This window comes from Mesoplodon mirus (assembly GCF_964341445.2).
Source record: "Mesoplodon mirus genome assembly, contig: SUPER_3_unloc_1, whole genome shotgun sequence".
NCBI lineage: Eukaryota > Metazoa > Chordata > Mammalia > Artiodactyla > Ziphiidae > Mesoplodon > Mesoplodon mirus.
The window spans coordinates 5,367,274-5,383,807 of NW_028295818.1; the positions used below are offsets into that span (position 1 = coordinate 5,367,274).

The following is a 16,534-nucleotide window of genomic DNA, read 5'->3' on the forward strand; positions in this document are numbered from 1 at the left end:
TATAAACGTGTGAGCTGGTGGAGTAAGGCAGAAATAGAGGAAATAAAAGCATAGGTAAACTATAGACAATTTTAAAACCAGGAAGGAAAAGCAATCTAGTACTGTATTAATAATTTAAGGCTAAAAGAATAAAAATAGCCCTCTTACACATAACATTAATAACCTATTCCTCAAAATCAGATATTGGCAGTAAAAATGGCAACTGTGAACATAGTCCCTGTTATTTTAAATAGAGAATCTTTTACAAATTTTCTGTTTAAAAATGAGTACACACCAATCCAATCTAAAACCTCCACTATCTATTTTCCTGAATATTTTAAAACTTTTTTCTTTTCACTTTATATTTTCAGACTTACAGGAAGAGTTGCAAAGACAGTACAAATCTCTCTATAACCATCATCCAGATTTCCCAACCAGTAAATTTTAGCACATTCCTATAATTATTCTCTCCCTCTCTATATCTACCTACATATAATCATTCTTTCCTTCTCACTATATATACATATATATGTATATATATACACGTGTCATTATTCATAGTAGTTACATGTGTATATATATGTTTTTTCCTGAGCCATTTATCTGATCTATACCCCTAATCCAAATTCTTCCAATCATTCCTTTTTACAGCAAAATAAATTCTTTGGTCCATCAAGGGTCACCTGAGGCATCTAACCAACAGGCTTTTTCAGTCTTCTTTTAATCTGGGAAGTATCTTCAATCTGTCTTTGGGTTTTATGGCCTTGACATTTTAGAAGTGTACTGGCCAGTTATTTTATGGAACAATCCTCAATATAGGTTTGCCCATTTCCTTATGACTAGATTCAGGTAATGCATTCTTGCAGAATATCACAGAAGTATTCTATGGTTTACTAAATCCATCATATTTGGAAGACCATGATGTTGATTTAACTGGTCTTTTTTTTTTCTTTTCATGGTTTAAGTCATCAGCTCTCCATGTAATAATTTTTTATCATTATTAGAGTTTAGTTGATGTACAGTGTTGTGTTAGTTTCTGCTGTATTAACTGGTCATTGTAATTTTGCTCATTTGATTAAGTTGAGGTCTGGTAGGTTTCACCATTATAAAGTTACTGTTTTATCCCTTTGTAATTGATTAAAGTTATTATGGTGCGACACTTTGAGACTATGCAAATGTTCTGTTTCTCATTGAAGTTTCACTCATTAATTTTAGCATCCATTGAGGATTCTTGTCTGAAACAGTTGTTAGTTAACATAGTCTCACCAAATAGTGATGTCTATGTTTCCAATATCCCTTCTATATTTATTAGTTGATATTTTATTATAAGGAAGAGCTCTTCATTCTTACTTATGTAAACACAGACTCATGGATTCTTATTTAATGGATCATAATCTTTTAATCTCATTGGATGCTCACTTTGTCCCCTTCACACTCACTATCCTACGAAAGAAACTACTTCCCTGACTTCTTATCACCATAGCTTAATGTTGTCTGTTCTTGAACTTTACCTAAAGAGCCATGTGGCTTCAGTCTTGTGTTGGTTTTTCTTTGGCTCAGCATTGAGGTTTATCTTTGTTGGGTGTAGCTGTAGTTTTTTGTTCTCTTGCTCTAGATAGTAACCCATTGTTTTTAACTTAATGCATCCTATTGTCAAACATTTGGGATATTTGTAGTTTTGCTATTACTACAAATAATCATGACTACTATCATGACTACTTTTGTACTTGTCTTTAGTGCTCATATGTATGCATTTCTGCTGGGATGTACCTGGGAGAAGAATGTTCCTTGTCACTAGATGCTGCTAATCAGATTTCTAAATGGTTATACCAAGGTGGTACACACCCACCATCAGCTGGAACATTCTCATAGCTTCATGTCTTTAAAGCATAGTATTATAAATCGAATCTGTTTAGAGTGGTAGGCTCAAGATTTAACACGAGTACCCTTTCCTTGGCAGGACCTGGTCTTTGATTTCTGTCCTTCTCCCTCTTTGAGGAGAGGCTGTTAGTCTTTTCAGAGCCTCCCAACCTCTCAGCCATGTTTACTGGGATGGGCAGATACCTCAGGAGAGAATGCAGCCTCAGTTGCTGGGATCACCTCTCTGGGTCCCTACTTCTCTCCTATCTTAATCCTATCATTCTTTATTGCCTTGTTAAACTGGCTGAGCCTGAAACAGGCATGTTTCTATATCTTCATCAGCTTGAATAGCTCTTAAGAGGAGACAGGTCCATGCTATTCCAGAAGCTGAAATTTTAGGAGACAATATTAGCTGACCACTCTCAGGAAACTCAGATCAGCAGATTTAAAAAAAAAACAGAATCTAGAAGATTTTAAACTTGTACCTAAAAGCTTGACCTATTAACCTACTCACATATATATATATATATATATATATATATATATATATATATATATATATATAGAGAGAGAGAGAGAGAGAGAGAGAGAGAGAGAGAGAGGAAGGAGAGACAGGGAGATGTGTGCGTGCACGTGGGCATGCATGTGTGTGTGTGTGTGTGTATAAAATATGGACTCAAAAGATTAGGTGCTCTTTAAAAGTGCATCTATAAGTTCATTTTGTCTTTGTCTTCAACTGATCACACTGGGCTTGGAGAAACCTAGCCAAATAATGTAGGACCAGGATCCTATCGACCACATACACTGACCACAGTACATTACAATTAGAAATCATTAAACCACGTACACCTGAAGAAACCATTATTTTTTTAAGTAACAGTGATATTAGAGAGAATAATGGAAATTTATTAAACTCTTACAACCGAGGGACTATATAAATAAGTACTAGGCATCAAAACGTGGGTGACACAGCAAACTAGAAATGAGACCAACAGCCCTTGACGAATACACTGGGAATGAAGTCTGGATTTTAATGCACCAAGAACCAAGTCAACCAAAGTAAAATAGAATGAATGAAATCAACAGTAAAAAGAGAAACTAAATAGAAAACAATCTGCAAATAAATCTAAAGCTTTGGAAAAGTTAAAATTAGATACTGTCAAGAATAAAGAAAAAGAGTAAGTCTCAACAACACTAGGAATAAATAGAGTTCATTATTAGAGATTTGCTGGTGGTTAAGGAAATATTAGGAGAACACCATGGGCTAGAGTGGGCCACTAAGTTCGAAATAGGTTGTTTATATTTTTCAAAAAAACTGGTTAGTGTGGTGAATTATAGTGTGGTGAATATTTCTTAGTCCATGCAGGTAATGCATTTAATAAAATCTCATACTTCTTCATGTGAAAAGAAAAACTCACTTAATCTACAATGAGAAAAGAATTATCCTAATCTGATAAAGAACGTCTGCCAAAAACTTCTATAAGCATCATTATGTTCAAAAGAATATACTGATGATTTTTCCCATTAGTCAGAAACAAGGCAAGCAGTAGCCTCTCTTCCTAACTGCTCAGTGTCCTACTGAAGGTCTTGGCGAGGGTTTGGAAACTTGCTCTGCTGCTTGTAAATCAGGCAGTTTCCATAACAGCCCCCAAGCTTGTTTGCTGGTGGGGGCAGATAATAGTATTTATCTCAGTCGATTGGTGAGAGAATTAAGTGAATCAAGTAGAATGCTTGGGAAGTGCCCACACAGAGCCATCATCCCATCGACGGTGACTGTCCTGAGGACGGTATAGATCAGTCTGTGTTTTTAACCCACCCATATTGACTTCATGATAAACTTCTGGAAATGGAATGACTCCTGGGAATGGAATGACTAGGATGAAAGGGTTTTGCAAGTTTAAAGGATCGATGCATATTGCCAAATGCCTGTCTCGCAGCCTGTCTCTTCCATACACTCACACTCACACTTGTTGAATGCAGTGTGATTCTAGACCCTTCACCCTCATGGATTCAGATATCTATTTAATAAATAGTCTCTACTTTGTCAGTGCTCCACCTATATAGCTTCCTCGACACGCATCCATTTCTCACATCACTGTGTTCTTGCATTTTGGGGAATGTCATGTTTGCTTTCTTTCAAGGTCCTTTTCTTGCTGCCCACTGAAAATAAAGAAATTTATGAAGGCATAAAAAGATATCTGTGTGTCAGTTACCCGATTCCAAGCCAGTGTGTGTTGAAACGGACCTTAGAGAGACCATCACTACAAAGATTGCCCTACAGATGAACTGCAAGCTAGGAGGTGCCCTCTGGAAGGTGGATATAGAAGTACGTGGGGATTTTGTTGCCTTCTCTTGCTTTCATCTGTCTTTGGTAGAATTTGTTAAGGTCCTATTTAATTGGAAATTTGCTTTGTGTTCTAACTCAAGCTGCTACCTGGTTTAAAATTTAAGTTGCAGAATGCAATGTTCATCATTATCGATTGTTTCCATGGTATTGTACATCGACGGAAGTCAGTCGCAGGATTTGTGGCAAGCATCGATCCAGACTTGATGCGGTGGGTAAGCTTTGGCAGACAGTGTTTAGTGGGGAGCTATCTGGAGGCCAGATAGGAGAGGCGGACCTAACACACATTGTTGGCAAGCTCCATGGGCAAGTTGTTCTTAGAGATGTGCTCTCCTGATCTTCTGGCAAAGTCAGGCTCCCAGAACATTCTGTATGGAAGCCTCTGATCATTCTCTATTGCTGCCTAACAACTATGACAAAATATGGCAGCTTAAGACGACACTCACATGACCATGGACAGTCCTGTGGGTCAGATGTTGGGCACTGCGTGGCTCTCAGGGCCTTACAAGGCCAAGATTTTGTTTTTTGGCTGCACTGCGCAGCATGCGGGATCTTAGTTCCCTGACCAGGGATTGAACCCATGCCCCCTGAGGAGGAAGTGCAGATTCTTAAACACTGGACCACCAGGGAAGCCCCAAGGCTAAGTTAAAAGTGTCACAGAAGCCACATTCTCACCTGGAGGCTTGGGATCCTCTTCCCAGCATACGCCGATGTGGCAGAGCCAATTTTCTTGTGATTGTGGGACAGAGGACCCCACTTCCTTGCTGGCTGTCACCTACAGCTAGTCTCAGCTTCTAGAGTTCCATCCACATTCCTTCTGATGTGCTCCTTGCCTCCCCTCCAACTTCCAACCCGCCAATTCACACTGTGCTCTTGTTCTCTTTTGAATCTCTCCATCTTCCTCTTCTGTCATCAGCCAAAGAAAACTTGCTGATTTTAAAGGAGCTCATGAGGTCGGATATCATCCATCTGGAGACTCTCCTTATCCTAAAGTCAACTGTGCCATATAACATCATCACAGGGGCTAGATCTCAGTATGTTCACAAGTTCCAAGGATGAGGACAGGTAGAATTCTGCCAACCGCAGGATTTGATCAGTGAGCCTCTGCATAGGGACACATGAGGAAGCACTTAGGATATACGTGGGTGAAGACACCTATGGGAACATACCTAGTGGCCTGTAGGTATCATAAGATCTTGTCTTCATACATTTGTATATAATGTACCTGAATAAGGAGATGTGCTTCTATAGCCTATGATTCTCCTTTTCTCCAGGGACCTTCTTTTTTCTGTGCTTAGAGTAGAAAATAAAACCCATAGTGCAGATGGGTTTGCATATTCTTCTCTTGTGCATTATGGTATGTGGGACAGTCACAAACCACCACTATGTTCAATGTTGTTTGTGGCCCACCAAGTATAATTCCACAGTATCCTTTAAGGATCTTTTTTTTCCAGTCATACTCTAAATACAGTAACATGGATTTACTCTGCCTTTTTTAGTAGAAAATGTTGTGATAATAGGTAAAAAGTTAAGCTTGCATTCATGCAATAGATATTTTTGAGCACTTGCTATGTGTAAATACTGAGAATGCAGCAGTGAAAATGTAAAGCCAAAATACCTGATCCCATCCATCGGAGTACAGATTCAGATGAAGAGGCAAACATACATCATACCCTATCAGGTCATCCTAATACTCTGAAGTAAACAAAAACGCAATAAGGGGATAGAAACTCTAGACAAACAGGTGATTTTACTTGATACATTGAGCAGTGGTCACAATAGCTATTACTGTTTTGAAGCAAACTGCTCCCTCCAAAGCAGATTCATATGGATGAACCATTGTTTAAGACATTGAACTAGAAGTAGGAGTCTCCAGAAAAACACTGGGTTTGCACTTTGTGGAATTCCCCAGGAGCTGAAACAATATGAGTCATATGTATTCAAAGCATGTATAATTTGTAGTTAATGTTAACAAATGTTTCCATTCTTACTCTTTGTGTGCATGCAAAATGTTACAAAATGCCTAAGATATGTGAAGAGACCAATACTTGGATCTCTACAGCAGGATGAAGAATGGATCTTTAATTGGGTCCTCAACCACTGATAGTGAATTTTTTTTGGTCATGGATTAATTTCATCATTTTGATTCTGAATTAATCTTGTTTTCCAAACTAATGGCTTATTTTTCTCCATACAGGTGGTTCTCTCAATGCATCATCCAGCAATCGGGGCAGGAGCTTGTCAATGGGCTGACGACCTGTTTGCATAGTCAGTGCCTGGTGGAAGCTGGAGGGCTTGAGTCTATACTGGTGGAGATACTGCCCCCCCACCTGGGACATCTGGCAATGAGTGAAAACATTTTTCATTGTCACAATGGGGATAGAGTGCTAGGGATGCTGTTAAATGTCTTACCATGCATGGGACAGCAACACTCCCTGTCCCTGACCACCACAAAGAATTATCTGGCTCAAAATTTTCATACTGTTGTTAAGTATGGACTAGACTGAAGATTTAAGCAGTGTCCTGAAAGCTACCATGTTGACAAATGAACATAGAAGTTGTCAAAAACAGTGGCCACTTTGTTCCAAGTTATGGTTTATTTATATGTGTTTCTGACTTCCTTTCAGCTGCCTTGAAGCTCTGGTATGAACAAAATTCATCTCTGCCACATTCTACCATTGTGCATCGAGTTGGAGTGGGAGATGGACAGTTTCAAGCACTGATTGACCAAGAACTAAAACAGATGGAGTCCTACTTAGAAAATGCTTACAGAGGACACAAGTGGGTATATTACTCATTAAGTGCAGATTTTGTAAGCTTTACATTTTAGTTTCCGGGGGCAGGGGGAAATATCTACAACAGTTGTGATGTGTGAATTGGAAAGCTGGATACAGAGGGCTTCAGTGGATGGGTGGGGAGAAAAAAACAGACCCTTCCCACTTTGTGTTCCATGCCCATGTCAGAGGAGAAAGCAGAACTGAAGCCTTGCAGTAGCAGGTTGTTTCCCCATATGGAACCGCATGATTCTTCTCTTTTTCTAATCTCCTTCCAAACCTTGATGGAGGAGGGCTTGCTAACCTCAGATATTCCTAAAAATCCATGAACATAGCCTGTCAATGGTTTGTACTATGCAGCTCCTTTATCCTGGAGTTCTGTACGTCCCAGGACTGGGGATTCCTCTCAGTTCCCTTCTCTGGCTTCACCTGTTTGTCAGTGAAGCCTGGCGCCCAGCACAGACAGTACTAGTAATCCTGACTTTGGGAGGAAGGGACCCTTCCCCTAGGATCTGAATGGCTATGAATAGAAACCTCCTCCTTTACTTCCTGAATCAGGCTCTTGGAGCTAAGACAGTAAAATTGGGGTGTGTGGAGAGATACCATCTGCAGACTCCTTTTAATGGCTCCTATGTGTGGGCTGTTTTCGACACTCTGAATGCTTCTGAGATAATGCAAAGCAAACAGAGTGACATTGATCTTAATCTTTTAAGTGTCAGACTAACTTTCATCGTGGTGAAGAAACAAACATCAGATTTTTTATTGAAAAGGATGAAGACTTGACAATCCATCTCCAGGAACAGTTATTGATTTAGAGGTGACTAGGATGGAATGGTAAGCCATCTTTCTTTATTTTAAAGATTCCTTTTTATTTAAATAGTAACAGAGTTTTTTAAGGTTTGCATGATTTGGACGAGAAAGGAAGAATTGACCTAAAGAAGGTTAAAAATGATAGGTATATTAGATGATAATTTTTTCTGTCTTCAATCATTTTGTTTTTCAGAGAATTTTAAAAACAGACAAATATTTATTGATCGTTCTATGATTCAGTTGTTAGGAAGAAGGCTAGAACTTCTGGTTAACTTTAGACTTCTAAGTGAATTATGCAAATAAGAAAGTTATGCAAAACCACAGCAAGAAATAAAACAGGACATTCATACCAACTGATAGGGAGAAATGAATTAAATTTGAAGGCAGAAACATTGATTTTTCTAGTAGAAGGCATGAAAGGATTGAAGAAAACAAAGCAAATGAAAAGTACAATTAACATAAAGTATAACATAAAATGACATAAACATTCAATATTTACAATAAATTGGTTAACCTTACCACTTATATAACTTAGTTTGAATATATTCTGGTGATTTGCAGAGATGGATATTCCGATCTTTCCCTAAATCTCTGAATCACATTACCTATGACCATGTCGAACATGATAATTTGATGTTTGCTGCCTCTAGGCATCGGTGCATATGCTTGTGAGTTTAAATCCCATGAGTGTTATTGTCAATGATTTCACTGTCCTTTGTGGATTTGCTTTAGCAAATCATTGCTCAAAATTTAGCCAGGCTTCTAAATATAAAGGAAACTCTGTATCATAGATTTCTGTAAATTGTTACTTCAAAGACTAGGTTTGCTACATTGTTTTTCTTCTAAAATAAGCTTGATACCAATTATGTTCTATAATTCTAGGTATGACTTTTTTATTGTGAGTCAGTCTGTGAAAGAAGGCACTGGCACTGGCACTCCCACTCATTATAATGTCATCCATGACATGCTTTACTTGAGCCCAGATGCAGTACAGAGTCTAACTTACATACTATGCCACATGTATTACACTTTTTTAGTAAGTATTCTTTTTCTTTAATTTGGTAATGTGCATCTGTTAATCCTATACTCCTAATTTATTGCTCCCCCCTGCACTTTCTTCTTTGGTAACCATAGGTTTGTTTTCTGTCGCTGTGAGTCTGTTTCTGCTTTGTAAATAAAAATAAGTTCATTTGTATGCTATTTTTTGGGTTCTACATGTAAGTGATATCAAATAATATTTGTCTCTGATTTACTTCACTTAGTATGATAATATCTAGGTCCATCCATGTTACTGCAAATGGCATTATTTCATTCTTTATGAATGAGTATTATTCTATTGTATACACCTACCATATCTTTGTCCATTCATCTGCTGATGGACATTTAGGTTGCTTTTGTGTCTTGGCTATTGTAAATAGTGCTGCTATGAACATTGGGGTACATGCATATTTTTGAATTAGAGCTTTCATCTTTTCTGGATATACGCCCAGGAGTGGGATTGCTGGGTCATATGGTAGCTCTGTTTTTAGTTTTAAGGAGGCTCCGTACTGTTCTCCATAATGGCTATGGTATTTTTTGATACTGATTTTCCTTCAGATCTGTGAAACTGTTCAAAATTGAATCTACTTTTTGAACCTTGGATATCCATAAAAATTTAAACTTAGGGAAAGTAGATATAAAGGTAAAAAAAAATTTTTTAGTTGATCTTTCTCCTAAAGGGTATCATCCGAGTTCCTGCTCCTTGCCATTATGCCCATAAGCTGGCTTACCTGGTGGGCCAGAGTCTTCACCAAGAACCACATGGATCGCTGTCAAAAGTCTCTTTTACCTTTAACATAGAGAAGAAAGCATGATGGGATGTTGAAAACCACAATTTGTAAATTTATTTTCTCATTCTGCATCTGTACATCTGAAATTTTTTTCCTAGATGCACGATCAGAGTTTAAAACCATTCTTGACTGGACATGGATGAGACTCCAAGTGTGTTATGCTATTTTCAATACTACCACTAACTTAACATGAGGCTTCTCTTCTCCAGGCGGGAGAACTGACAGTGAGAGTTTTGTTTTACAATTTACCTCTCAAATGTGTAACAAGGACTTTATGATTAAACATGCCTGAATATTCTGTACTCCAAGCAATGCTGCTCTAATTGTAAAGGTTGGGGGACTTCCCTGGTGGTGCAGTGGTTAAGAATCTGCCTGCCAATGCAGGGGACACGGGTTCGAGCCCTGGTCCAGGAAGATCCCACGTGCCGTGGCACAACTAAGCCCATGTGCCACAACTACTGAGCCCACATGCCACAACTACTGAAGCCCACGTACTCTAGGGCCCATGCCCTGCAACAAGAGAAGCCACCGCAATGAGAAGCCCGTGCACCACAATGAAGAGTAGCCCCCACTCACCACAACTAGAGAAAAGACTGCACACACCAATGAAGACCAAACGCAGCCAAAAATAAATAAATAAATAAATAAATAAATTTTTTTAAAAAGGTTGGTCATTAGTCACATGGAGAATATATATATATCTATGAACAAGTAAATTCTACTTGGAAAATCATACCTACTTTATTTTTGTAACATCCTTTTTCTCAAGGACAACGAAGACATAAAAGTGGCAAAATTAAATGGGAATTTATTTGTGTGTAATACTTTGTATGAAAGAAACAACCTATGTATGAAATAGTTTGTTCTTTGTACCTGCATGGGAATCTGAATTTTTTCTGGTGGAGCTGCAGTAAGGAGAGCTTTGCGATTTAAAAGTTGGTGGCTCAGGAATGTAATATTTAGTCACTTTTTCCACAAAGAAGGTAAATTAAGGGCTTTGTTAGCATTTCTGTTTAATTCATTCTCTTGTGCATGTCTAAGAGTGACATTATTGTGTTAGCTGTATCATCATCAGAAGAAAGTCTTGAATAAGTTGTTTAAATGAAGCTATCATGTTTTTCCTGAAAGCAGACACATTTTTTTTCTCTCTCCACTTAAAACTATCTTTAAATAGACTTAAGAAACAATATGAGGGACTTCCCGGTGGCTCAGTGGTTAAGAATCCACCTGCCAATGCAGGGGAGACGGGTTCAAGCCGTGGTCTGGGAAGACCCCACATGCCGTGGAGCAGCTAAGCCTGGGCGTGACAACTACTGAGCCTGCACTCTGGAGCCCGCGAGCCACAGCTACTAAGCCCACACACCACAACTACTGAAGCCCACACGCCTAGAGCCCATGCTCCACAACGAGAAGCCACCGCAATGAGAAGCCTGTGCACCACAATGAAGAGTAACCCCCGCTCACCGCAACTAGAGAAAGCCCGCACACAGCAACAAAGACCCAACAGAGCCAAAAATAATTAATTAATTAATTAATTTATTTATTTATTTATTTAAAAAACAATATGTGAAACTTTTGTTCTCTTATACTCCTAGAGTGTTTTTTTTTTTTGAGGTGGGGTAGTTAGGGGGCTTCAAATACATCAAAAAGGATATGTTTAAAAACAATATAATTGCTTTGATTATAGGTTAATCAATTTAGGTTTGCAATTTGAACCCATCTTATAAGAAACAAAATTAAAACAAGTCTTTTAAATATACTGTAATCCAGGTAACGTCCTACCTAGCTGTATTGCTAATAATGATAAATATAATATAGGATATGGTTTCCATGATTAAAGATAACACATTCTTTTCTAAAGCTAGAATTTGATTTATGATAATACATTTATGGTAGTACATTTCTAGAGAGCTACAAAAATCACTTGGAACAAATTCAAAGTAATGAGAACTTTCTGAACATTTCTTATAAATGCAATACAAATATTATTTATTCACAAAACTATAATGTCTAGAATTATAAATTTAAAATGTGATTCAATAAAGGTATTCATGTTAAAATCACTGAATTCAGTCTTGTTATTAAAAATATGGTCTTGGGCTTCTTAATCTACTGATTAGAAAAAATTGTTGCTTTTGTAAGATGAATAGAAATATTGTGACCAGGACACCATCTGACTTTATTAGCCTACTAGTCCTTTATAAATTAGATGAAGGAAACTGGGTATCAAATATTTCTAGGGGAAAGTGGGCTTCCCTGGTGGTGCAGTGGTTGAGAGTCCACCTGCCGATACAGGGGACACGGGTTCGTGCCCCAGTCCAGGAAGATCCCACATGCCATAGAGCAGCTGGGCCCATGAGCCATGGCCACGAGCCTGTGCATCTGGAGCCTGTGTTCCACATTGGGAGAGGCCACAGCAGTGAGAGGCCCGCATACCGCAAAAAAACAAAACAAACAAAAAATATTCCTAGGAGAAAGCTTTATTGTTCCAAAGGCTTATAGATAAACTTTCTCCAGTGTATCATAGTACCTAAGTTTCACGTTACTGAGTAGCTTAGGAATGAATTTGGCCTAAGCAGCAATATAATATATAATCTAAGAATAATGAATTTCCTGACTCTGAGTTAGAGGTCTGATGTGGGCATTACTGGGCTAAAATAAATATCAGCAGGGCTGCATTCCTTTCTGGAGGCTGTAGGAGTCTGTTTCCTTCATTCTAGCTTCCAGAAGTTGTCTGCATTCCTTGCCTCCTGGCCCCCCTTCCATCTTCAAAGCCTGCAATGGCCAACGGAGTCATTCTCATATCCCACTGACACTGACTCTTCTGCCTCCCACTTCCACTTTTAATGGCCCTTGTGAAGATGTTGGGACCGCTTGGATAATCCAGGATATTCTCCCTATTTTAATGTTAGCTGATAGGCAGCCTAGCTCCATCTGCAACCTTAATTCCCTTTCCCCATATAAGGCAACATTTGGGTAGAATCCAAGGATTAGAACATAGACATCTTTGGAGGGGCCATTAACCTGCCACAGAGACATTGTCCAGGGCTGAGCGTGTCGGGGAACAGGGACACATGTGAATGTAGGAACTCCTTCCTCCAATGGGTGCCTCAGAATAAGAGAGACTTAGGGGAGCACCCACTGGAGTCTCAGGCAGCACAGCTCTTGAGCACCTGCCCCATGACCTGCACCCCTCTCCTCATCATTCTCCTCCCTCTCTGCATAGGTGAGGGCTGACCTGCTCTGGGTGGAATATTTGTGGGGGACCCCTCAGTTCTGCCCTGTACCCTCATTCACTTGGCTCACTCTTCCCTCTCTCCCTCTAGGGTCTTTGGCCCAGGCAGGGCTGACTTAGCCACCCTCAGCATCCAAGGGCCCAGGACAGATGGCCACCATCACCTGTACTGGAAATAGCAACAATGTGGGCAACCAGGGAGCAGCTTGGCTGCAGCAACACTCAGGCTGTGTCCTCACACTCCTGACCCACAAGTATGTTAACCCACTCTCAGGAATCACAGAGAGATTCGTGGGCTCTGGGTCAAGGCAGACTGGCTTCTCTCTCTCTGGTCTCCAGCCTGGAGATGAGGCTAATTATTAGTGCTCAGCATGGGACAGCAGCTTGGTGCTTGCATTGTGCTCAAGGTCCACAGGGAAGTGAGAGAAAGACCTTTGGGCTTCAGGCTACCTACTCGCTGCCCAGAGCATCGGGGAGCAATGGATCCCTGAGGAGATATGGAGTAGACAATATTGGGTACTTGAAGGGGCTTTTTTAAGTTGGGACTGCCAACAAAACTCAATAAATCCAGTTAAGGATGTTTAGAATTACTCATTCAAAAATATTTATATGCAGCACAGTTCTAAACCTACTGGGATCTACTTGATGATGTGTATTACATGTATTTATTAATGAAGAGGAGCTAGGTTAAATGTTTATTTAACCTCCGATTTTTTTTCCATAAAGGAACTGTAAACAATTAATGCCAAGAATAGCTAAAGGGACATTTACTTACCCAACTTCTTCCTAACAATCTTTCAATTCCATGCAATGATCTAATTTTTCAGTCCTGTGGATTATCCACCATTACAGCATATATTGGCCACTTCCTGGGGTCCCTAACGCTAGAACAGTAATGCTCTCACACAGCTTATGTTTTTGGATGTCAGTCTCTTCAATTGTGCCTCCAAAGCCCCACCTTCACCTTTTTCTACCAGTCCCTGAACACAACGGTGTGAGAATTAGAAGGGTGCCTTGGGAGCACAAATTGAGTTAAATCCCCAGTGAGGGTTTGGGCTTGGGGGAAGCATTTAGGACACAGAAACCTGACCCCAGAGGGTGATATCTTTAGGATTTATGGAAATGAGCTAGAAGGAGAAATGAGGGGGGAAATGCTCTAGGTGTTGGTAACAGCATATGTCAACAACAGAAAAAAAATTTTTGGTTGTTCATCCAAGTAAATAATAGAATTTGCACTGGGCCTAAGTGTGGCAGATGGCGGTAGGGACAGGGTCAGGAGAAGTGACTCTAGATGTGTCTGGATGAGATGAAGGAAGGGTGCAGCCATGTTGTAAAGTTGACACATTCTAAGTATGCATTTGGCTGTAGAGGTCATGTGGAGCCTGAGCTAGTCAGAGTTCTCTAGAGAAACAAAAAGAGATAGAAGGAGATTTATTATGAGGAATTGGCTCACATACTCAGGGCTGTGCACATGCTCAGGAAAGACCTGGGAAGGTTCTAAGCTCTCACCTCTGGCTGACCTTGCCATTCTGCACAAGCAGGAAGTGAAGGCTTAGGTGGGGATTTCCACTGCCTGGCTGAGTGTTAAGACAAAAATCCCCATGCTCACAGAGCCCCTCAGTAAAGATTGGGTGACTTCTTGGTTCCAGGCTGTTAATGAAATCTCTATCCAGTCAACAAATGACCACCAAGTAACCAAACAGGGACGACAGTGGTCACACACGACACAGAATACACTTTAGTGAATTCCCCCAGAAAAGTCAATAGCAAAAAAACAACAAAAGAAAAAAAAACCCAAAACAAAAAACAAACCAAGGGCTTCCCTGGTGGCGCAGTGCTTGAGAGTCCGCCTGCCGATGCAGGGGACACGGGTTCGTGCCCCGGTCTAGGAAAATCCCACATGCCGCGGCGTGGCTGAGCCCTTGAGCCATGGCTGCTGAGCCTGCGCATCCGGAGCCTGTGCTCCACAACGGGAGAGGCCACAACAGTGAGAGGCCCACGTACTGCAAAAACAAAAAACAAAAAAAAACAAGTACAAAAAAATAGCATAACAACAAATCCTGGGGAAGGGTGAGAATCTGATTCTCAGAGTTTCCATGTGATATTAATTTAAATGTCCAGTTTATGCCCCCCCACCAAAAAAAAGAAGAAAGTAAAAAAAGTGTCCTACGTGGTCCAGAAAAGAGTTGACATAGTAGGGCTGAGACTGCTTTCCTTAGAAAGGCCTGCTTGCTAGGTTGGCCCTTGGCTCGAGACTGGGAACTTGGAATCAAGACAGTCCCCACCATTCTCCAGTCAAAGTGGCTCACTGTGCCCAAGCTGTTGTTGCAAACACTGTGCTTTATGTTGAACATCTCTTTCCTGCTGAAATTCTTGAGTTTAGGTATGTGCTAGGCAGAGGATGACTAAATGACCAGCCCCCAGTAACAACCTCTGGGCACACAGTCTCTAATGAGGTTTCCTGGAAGACAACATTTCACATGTGCTGTCACAAGTTTTGCTGGAGGAGTTCAGTGTGCCTGTGTGACTCCACTGGAGCAGGATTCCTAAAAGCCTGTGCCTGGTTTCCTCTGGACCTCCTTCATGCACTTTTACCCTTAGCTTATTTTGCTTCGTGTGCTGTCATGGTAATAAATCATAGCAGCTAGTATGATAATATACTGAGGGCGGCGAGAGAATCACATAGCCTGGGGGTGTTCTCGCCACCCCCCAAAACAGGCTGACACACAAGGGGAAAAAAGCCCTAGTAGACAGTATCTTCATGAAACTCCTGACAATGGACAAATACTTTATATCAGCTATTTTTTAAACCATTTTTTAAAACTGAAGTGTAGTTAATTTACAATGTTGTGTTAGTTTCAGGTATACAGCAACAAGATTCAGTTTATATATATATATATATATATATATATATATATATATATATATATATGTGTGTTCTTTTTCAGAATCTTTTCCATTATAGGTTATTATAAGATATTGAATATAATTCCCTGTGCTATACAGTAGGTCCTTCCTATTTATCTACTTTATACATAGTAGTGTGTATATGTTAATCCCAAACTCCTAATTTATATCTACTCCCTCCCCCTGCTATCCCCTTTGGTAACCATAAGTTTGTTTTCTATGTCTGTGAGTCTATTTTTGTAAATAAGTTAACTTCTATCATTTTTTTTAGATTCCACATATAAGTGATATCATATGATATTTGTCTTTCTCTGTCTGACTTCACTTAATATGATAATCTCTAGGTCCATCCATGTTGCTGCAAATGGCATTATTTCATTCTTTTCTATGGCTGAGTATTATTCCATTATATATATATATATATATATATATATATATATATATATATATATATATATATATATATATATATATATATATATACATACACACATATACACCACATCTTCTTTATCCAGTCATCTGTTGATGAAGATATAGGTTGCTTCCATGTCTTGGCTATTGTAAATAGTGCTGCTATGAACCCTGGAACATTTTTTGAGTATGTTCAAAGAATTAAAAGAAATCATATTTTAAAAACTAAACAATAGTATGAAAATTATATTCCTCGAAGTAGAGAATGGCAATAAAGAAGATAAAATTATAAAAGAGAACCAAGTGGAATATCTGTAGTTGAAAAGGACAGTAATAACTAAAAATTTCACTGGAGGGGCTTAGATTAGTTTCCCAGGGCTGC

General features: G+C 39.4%; 1 pseudogene across 1 annotated transcript in view; it reads left to right on the plus strand.

The window, feature by feature from the left end:
• LOC309801622 (piwi-like protein 3) overlaps window positions 1–9,620 on the plus strand; it is a 33,265-nt pseudogene extending 23,645 nt beyond the window's left edge. Inside the window, exons 9-15 of the transcript in view lie at window positions 3,981–4,165; window positions 4,291–4,394; window positions 6,381–6,451; window positions 6,811–6,964; window positions 7,671–7,791; window positions 8,650–8,803; window positions 9,486–9,620. The product of the transcript in view is annotated as a piwi-like protein 3 (transcript). The remainder of the gene's footprint in view (window positions 1–3,980; window positions 4,166–4,290; window positions 4,395–6,380; window positions 6,452–6,810; window positions 6,965–7,670; window positions 7,792–8,649; window positions 8,804–9,485) is intronic.
• The last annotated feature ends 6,914 nt before the right edge of the window (window positions 9,621–16,534 follow it).